The sequence below is a fragment of the Conger conger genome, chromosome 9, assembly GCF_963514075.1.
Source record: "Conger conger chromosome 9, fConCon1.1, whole genome shotgun sequence".
Classification (NCBI taxonomy): domain Eukaryota; kingdom Metazoa; phylum Chordata; class Actinopteri; order Anguilliformes; family Congridae; genus Conger; species Conger conger.
Window position 1 is genome coordinate 56,750,349 of NC_083768.1, and position 8,915 is coordinate 56,759,263.

Consider the following 8,915-nt stretch of genomic DNA (forward strand, 5'->3'; position numbering starts at 1 on the left):
TGTACCTGCCTTTGGGATAAATTATTTATTTTATTATTTTATCCCTATATTTTGCGTGGTGTATTGTGAATTCATTGGATCCAAACTGTAAATTTTGGTTTTTTTTCATAAAACTGTCACTGTAAATGTTTTCTTGTAATCAGGGCTCCCCTGAAAAAGAGACCTTGGTCTCAGTGGGACATCCCAGCAATAAAGGTTTCTGTCCATCTTCTATCTAAAGACTCAGGATCTCCACCCTGGACTGCAGAAGGAAAGGGGTTAAAAAAGTGTGGCACGGGCCTGGAAGTCCACACAAGGGTGCTTCTGTACTGGGAGGAGTGGGAATTCTGAAATGGTCATTAGCATCCGGCATTCCGACAGTGGGAATTCTACACAGGGCAACGATGGGAGGTAGTCAATGAAGAATGATAAATTACACTTAGGCATTTGGAAGCAGACCTGGGTCAAATACGTCATTGTTTTGGATTCAAAAACTTCTCGGAGCTTGGTTGATCTGGCCTGGCACAGCTGAGCCAACCAAGAGGTTGCTCCATAGGTTCCAATATGCCAGACCAGCTCAGTAAAGTACGGAATCCGAGTCAATGATGAATTTCACCCAGGTCTTTGCAGAAGGGACTTGCAGAGTGACTTACACTGAAAGCATCACATAGGAAGCAAGCTAAGCAAGGAACACAGAAAATGCGAGAAAAAATACGATTTATACATCCGTTCCCTAAAAATATGCACCGGATAGGAAAGTCGCAATGTGGAGTTAGGCTTGCATCTGCCAGATATCTAGATAGTACACAATTTATAGGGAACACCAATAGGTTGAGAAAGAACAACACATTGCATCTGCGTGCGTGCAGAGCCTGCCCCCTTGTGGCCAAGTAGGAAAATAACCACTCGATCTATTTTGCGTAAAGCATGATTTCACCGTTTGGATTCACACAGAGCGGCAACGTTTTAGGTGTAAAAGGCAAATTAACAATGCAAAGGGACTACAGGAGATATGGGCCTACATTATGCCTCGATTATTTGATTTCAGAAATAGTAAAATTAGTAAGTCGTAGGCTAATATGTAAAGCAAACAAGGACATAAAACAAACACATCACGAGCATACTGCAAATCAGGAACGACAAACATGTTCAAATACACTTTTTTTATTTTATAGAACTGTGCTTCTAAACATTTTTATTGGCCTTGCATTCCCATGTACAGGAACAACCAACACGTACAATTAAGAACGGATTCATTTTGATTGTCCTGGGTCACGTAAACCAAAAAACTCAACTGGAGTCCCAGCTACCCTGTTCAATACACCTTACCGCCCTTCATTATGGGGGGACCACTAATCCACGAAAACGACGGTGGGGATGGGGGGGTTGTGAACAACGTGCCAATATAATATCCGTGTTGTTGACAAAACACGAGAAACCTGACGTTTCCAAACCGTCGATATTTGCGACGAAGATTCCAGATTTTGTTTTTTGTAAACCCTGTGCTGAGGATGTGAAGGAAGAATGATTTCAGCTATCTGGCAACCCTACCTAAAAGCACGCTCGCTTGAACGTGCAGTAGGAGATTCAGACCGAAATTCAGACAGATCAAAGGAGTTATAGAGCGGGGTGATGTCGTATTTGGAAGACGTGTACACTGGTATGGTGATTTTTGGTACACATAAATATTTGGTTAACGACACATCAAAACGATACATCCAAGTACGTAAATTTGAACTACAGTATCTGATAGTGACAAAGTGAACAATGAACATAGTTTTTTTTTTTTTATAATTTGAAAAATCAAACAAAACCGACTTGGGATAATTACCATGCGAACATGCTAATGCGTCCCATTGGTTCCAAATCAGGCACATTAAATCGTACACTTCAAATCCGTACCAGTTCATTAAACTATAGAGATATTCATCAATAAAATAAAATGCTAATAAAAAAATAAACCATATTATTATCATCTTATATTTTCATCTAAATATCAGTTCGGATGTAATAATATTCAGGATTATCAAACAGATCAGTTATTTACACAAGAGAGCTGATAATGTAAGCATAACGTGGAAATTCTTGTGAGACAAATTCAGAGACAGATTCCGTGAACTATTTCCATTTTAGTTTCATTCTGGAACAGCAATGAAACTAAAATGTAGGCTATGTTAGCGGTTAGAGGGAACATATATGCTGAATTCACTTTTGTGTGAGGACTTTCTGCTTTCTGTAAAGATAACCTGTTCTGGGGTGCAGCGTATTCCCCCCTCAATTAAATATTTATTTTGTTCACAAGATGATAACAGGGGTGTTAACTTAGTGGAGTCCACAGGTCCGTAGATCAAAAGTAAAGGAAATTGATTCGGTTTGATTCCAGAAATTGAATCAGTTCAAATCCGACACTGTAAGTAGCCTATTCTAAAAAAATTATGAAATGTAATTGTTTGCCAAACACTTAATCTTTTTCTTCTTTTTGAAAATCTGAATTAACTTCATGAATCTGTCCAGATATTAAATTGTGTTGATTCAACCTCAGCGATGTATGCAATCTTGCGTTTAAGATAATGATATTTCTATACGTTTACAGTTAATGACACAAGTTCTTTCACAGACGGGACGAGGATATGATGATGTGGGAAGTGTGGTGAGACATATAATTTAAATAAACCGCAGTGATGCCGACTAGTACCCAACCCGAGATGAGCAATACAAAAAAGAAAATCTTCTCATGAACACTTATGCCACGATTCGCACATGCAATATGCGAACATACAAAAACATGACAGTATCAACAGCAGTAACTGCAGCAAAAAAACAAAAACACGAAACAGTGAGATTACACAGGAATGAAAAGAACGCATTTAAAACTCCTTTCAGCCAGAAACACAACAGTGGCTGTTACCATGGCGATTTGAATCCCCTCCGTCAGGACAGAGGGCAGTTCAAGAACACGGACTTATCATTTTTGAGGAAGAAAAAAAAAGATATATATTTTTTATGTTTTTCCGCCGGGTCTCTGGAGTATAACATCGTAAACTAATGGACAATTTATAAAAACAAATGCTGAGCAAATTTATATAAGCCACACATCTCCCTGGGCAAGGCTGTCAGCCAAAACACAACAGCGAGAAAAAAAAAAAAGATAGTATACGTGATGAGGTGATTTGCACTTAGGCGAAAGATTGGTACTGAATCAGCGGAGGTCACCGTTTCACCAAAGTACACAAAGCTGCCGGATTCCAGTCCAGTCTCATTTCACCTGAGCACCAGAACAGTTACCACGGTGACCAAAGGTGTTTTTCGTGTGCACGTGTATTTTATTATTCATTACTTATTATTTAAATCCAGGGCGAAGCTGCAGTCGGCAACCAATCACGTGCAGCCGTTTGATTACAGTCAGAACACTGAAGGGGATGGCCTATGAGTTCCTATGAGGCCTATGAGTTCAGGCTGATTAACTGAAGTTTGAGTAAACCTGAACACTTACCAGGAGAAGTGTGGAGTATGTTACAGGTCTGATATCGCTTCATTTCAGCACACCTGATACTTTAAACTCTGCCACCAGCAACACGTTCATTGTACCTGAAGTATTCAATGTCTTGTCCCTTCCTCATGACCCGATAAACACACTGAAAGGCCTGATACGATAGAGGACTGATATACACTACTTCCTCCCCCTCTCCCCAAACCGACTAGCATCAACAGAGCTAAAGCCCCCGCTAAAGCCCCCGCTTAACTCAGAGCTGAGGAGAGAAAGAAATGTTTAAAAGACACAAAGAAACTTGACTGAGGCTCAGGTTTTTGCCACACGGTGCATAGGAACATGAGAGATCACTGGCAGCTGGTTGTTAACCAAGCAGTTACATGGGTGTTCCCTGTCCTTCGACAGAGCCAAAATGGCTGTCCTGATGACACCATTGCGGCTCAGCAGTTTCCTCAAGATTGTGTGTCCTTCCCGGGCTGCTCCAGTCCCAGGGACACCCTGGCACAGATAATACGCTTCACAGTAGCTGCTAAGAAATTCAGACAGTAATTGGGGGGGCTTTTGGTGGAGGGAGGGGTGGGTCATACAACAGGAGGGCGAGCGGTAGATCCGAGGCCACCGATTGGCCGATTTATGGGCTGCTGAAGGGCATTCAATAAAAAGGGGGAGGGGTTGCAATCAGAGCTCTCCCATTGGGTGGTTCAGATGGGGGCGGAGTTTGCACGGTTATAAAAGGGGGCGTGGTATTGCACGGTATTGGGGGCGGGATCAGAGTGCCCCCGGGGTCCCCCCCTCAGGGTCACACACACACGCACACACACAGGGTCACACACACACGCACACACACAGGGTCACACACACAGGGTCACACACACAGGGTCACACACACACAGGGTCACACACACAGGGTCACTCACACACACACACACACACACACACAGGGTCACACACACAGGGTCACACACACACTCACACACAGGGTCACACACACAGGGTCACACACACACAGGGTCACACACACAGGGTCACACACACACACACACACACACACACACAGGGTCACACACCAGCCTCTCAGGCCCCGGGGTGTGAGGATACCAAGCACACACACACACACACACACAATACTGGGGACTCTCACACACACACACATACACACACTACTGGGGACTCACACACACACACACACTCACACACACACAATACTGGGGACTCACACACACACACATACACACACACACACTACTGGGGACTCTCACACACACACACACACACACACACACTACTGGGGACTCACACACACACACACACTCACACACACACAATACTGGGGACTCACACACACACACATACACACACACACACTACTGGGGACTCTCACACACACACACACACACACACACACACACACTACTGGGGACTCACTCACACACATACACACACACACACACACTACTGGGGACTCACTCACACACATACACACACACACACACACTACTGGGGACTCTCTCTCACACACACACACACACACAGACTACTGGGGACTCTCTCTCTCACTCACACTCTCACACACACACACACACACACACACACTACTGGGGACTCTCTCTCTCTCTCTCTCACACACACACATACACACACACACACACACACACACACACAGACTACTGGGGACTCTCTCTCTCACACTCACACACACACACACTGCTGGGGACTCTCTCTCTCTCTCTCACACACACACACACACTACTGGGGACTCTCACACACACATACACTCTCACTAACTCACCCACATTTAGCAGGCTGATTCTCCACAAGGGGGAGCCATTAGCACTCATGTATGACCGCAGGTAAAATACCAGAGGTGCTACACAAGAGCATGCATTTACACTGCATTTACACATTTGAAAGTCAAGCAATTTAAAACCGTATTGTTTGATTCCTTGTTCATATTTATTATTATTCTTTGCTATTTATCCTGGTTTTCCTGTACCTAATCCAGTCCTGGCTAGGACTGGCTAGTAAAAAGAGAAATCTTAAAATTAGGTTATGATAACTGTAATTTCGCACTTTTAGTCAGCGTACTGCTGTTGGCACACACCCATAAGCGTTCCGCAAAACCGTTTTCATCGTAAACAGATTCCGAAATAAATAGTAAAATGCTAGTCTTGAGAGTGGGAAATCCTTCATTCAAGACAAGCGCTCAAAACTAACAGTTACAAGTTTATACTCGTAAAGACGTGACTCGCGGGACGATGCTAATTATCTCGTTAACGCCCCGTCTGATTGGGCATCTACGACAGGGGAATAACGAGCATTATCCCTAACGAGCGCCGCACAGTCGTAAGAGAGCCAACATCACTCTGAAGAGTGGAACGGAGCCCAAGCCAATGGCGGGACAGCTGATAAGGCCGGGTGTAGCAGGCTAGCGTGGGCCTACATTCAAAATTCAAAATTAACTCAAAATTAACATCAAGCTCCAGTTAGATATTTAGGCATGCAGCGATGTCACTGTCTGAGTTAAAATAACATCATGGCTCCAGACACACACACACACACACACACCTGTGGGCCTGCCGTCTCACACACACACACACGCACACACATGCACACACACACACCTGTGGGCCTGCCGTCTCACACACACACACACACACACACACACACACGCACACACGCACACACACACACACCTGTGAGCCTGCAGTCACACACACACACACACACCTGAGAGCCTGCAGTCACACACACACACACACACACACACACACACCTGTGAGCCTGCAGTCACACACGCACACACACACACACACTCACACACACACACACACACACACACACGCACACACACCTGTGGGCCTGCCGTCTCACACACACACCTGTGAGCCTGCAATCACACACACACACACACACACACACACACACGTACGGAGAGCATACGGATTTGAGTCTCTGCTCTAGAGGGTATGGATTTGAGTCTCTGCTCTAGAGCATACGGATTTGAGTCTCTGCTCTAGAGGGTATGGATTTGAGTCTATGCTCTAGAGCGTACAGATTTGAGTCTCTGCTCTAGAGGGTATGGATTTGAGTCTCTGCTCTAGAGCGTACGGATCTGAGTCTCTGCTCTAGAGGGTATGGATTTGAGTCTCTGCTCTAGAGGGTATGGATTTGAGTCTATGCTCTAGAGCGTACAGACAGTCCTCACCTGATGAATGGCTTGATGACGGTGAGGATGACTTTGATGTACCAGACCGGGTGAACGAAGAACATCCCCTTCAGATTCTTCCTCAGTCTGGAGAGAGAGAGGGGAGAGTGAGCCTGGTCTCATAAGCACGCATGCACCCACGCACTCACTCACTCACTCACTCACTCACTCACTCACTCACTCACACACTCACTCACTCACCCACGCACTCACTCACTCACTCACTCACTCACTCACTCACTCACTCACTCACTCACTCACTCACTCACTCACTCACTCACACACTCACTCACACATGCACGTATGCACAGTCATACACACACACACACACACACACACACACACAGATTCCACAGACTCTCTCACACACACACACACACAGACTCACACACACAGACTCACACACACACACACAGACTCACACAAATTCACACAGACTCTCACACACACACACATACACACACACACACAGACTCACACAGACTCACACAGATTCACACAAATTCACACAGACTCTCACATACACACACACACACACACACACACACACAAGACTCACACAGACTCACACAGATTCACACAGACTCTCTCACACACACATAAAATGTACAGAGCAGAAACACAACGCAGAAACACAACACCATGTCTCTTTCTCTGCTACTCTCAGTTCCGGTTGTGGTTCATTCAGTTCTGGTTGTTTTTCAGTCAAACACATTGCTCTGTGGCTTTTTCTGGCAAGCTTTTGTTTTGTTCATCTGGATATTGAGTCATGTGGACATTTGAGTGACGGAAGTCCAAAATAGGAGAAATGTTTTTATTTAAAAAAATTTTTTTTAAAGAGAACACCAGTTTGTAAGACCCAACATTAGAGGGAAACCTCCTTTAGAGACTGAGTTAAACCTGCAATTGATGTTTGAGCGGAGTCCGAGAGTTTGCACCAGGATGTGTGGAGGGTTTCTCAGAACCCATAACAGTGTGGATCAGATAGTGGGATCAGAACCCATAACAGTGTGGATCGGATAGCGGGATCAAAACCCATAACAGTGTGGATCAGATAGCGGGATCAGAACCCATAACAGTGTGGATCAGATAGCAGGATCAAAACCCATAACAGTGTGGATCAGATAGCAGGATCAGAACCCATAACAGTGTGGATCAGATAGCGGGATCAGAACCCATAACAGTGTGGATCGGATAGCGGGATCAGAACCCATAACAGTGTGGATCAGATAGCAGGATCAGAACCCATAACAGTGTGGATCAGATAGCGGAATCAAAACCCATAACAGTGTGGATCAGATAGCGGGATAGCCGTCATAAGTGACGCTTATAATACGCTTTTGATGCGCTTTTGGAAGGCAGCAAAACTGGAAAGACGGTGTCTTGATAAAAACGTTATCTTGGTAAGAGCAGACTGACTGTGTGCGGAGGCACTGGGGTGGCCCATTAGATATTAGAAACGCCCTTGTTTACAACTCTGTTTGGTTAACCGTTTAAAAATGTAAACGAGGAAAAATGTGCTTTTCTGAATCAATTCAATCAATGTCCAAATTATCTTTCTTATTTACCTTTCTAAATTTCTCTTCCTAGCTTTGCACTCTGACATTGCCGTTCACAGACATAGCCTATATAGGGATTATCAACTTAAGTATTAGCATTTCAAAATGAAATACACACATTACATTTGAAAATACTGTCTTTTCATTAATTTCAATGCATTTAACTAACAATGTATCCCACTACTCAAAATGATAAGTAACTGTAACATTACTCTTAAAACATAGTTTCATGGAAACAGATTACTTGGAACAACATTCCATGTTTTGATCATGTATATTTTAGGATAAATAAATCGATTGACACCAATTACTTTGGAACATGATCAATTTTGCCACATTATCATTGAACGTAAGATTTCATCACCATTTGTCACAGGGGTTTTCAACCTTTTTGGACACACACCCTCCCCCAGTTTGTAAGTTTGAGCTGGTGCTCAAATGACAGATTGATTGATTTTACACAGTGGTAGGAGTAATGGAGTAGTGGTAGAGTAGGAGTAAGGATGTGTATCCACCTGCTACAACACAGCGACAACATGGAGCAGTCAGAGGATCCATGTTAGCATAGAGAGCAAGCAGTGAGAGGAGGAGGAAGAGGTGGCCAATGGAATGGCAGACGACATTCAGAGTCATTCAAAACGACCAAAACTAGGGTCTTTCAGCGCACGTATCCCTCGTTATG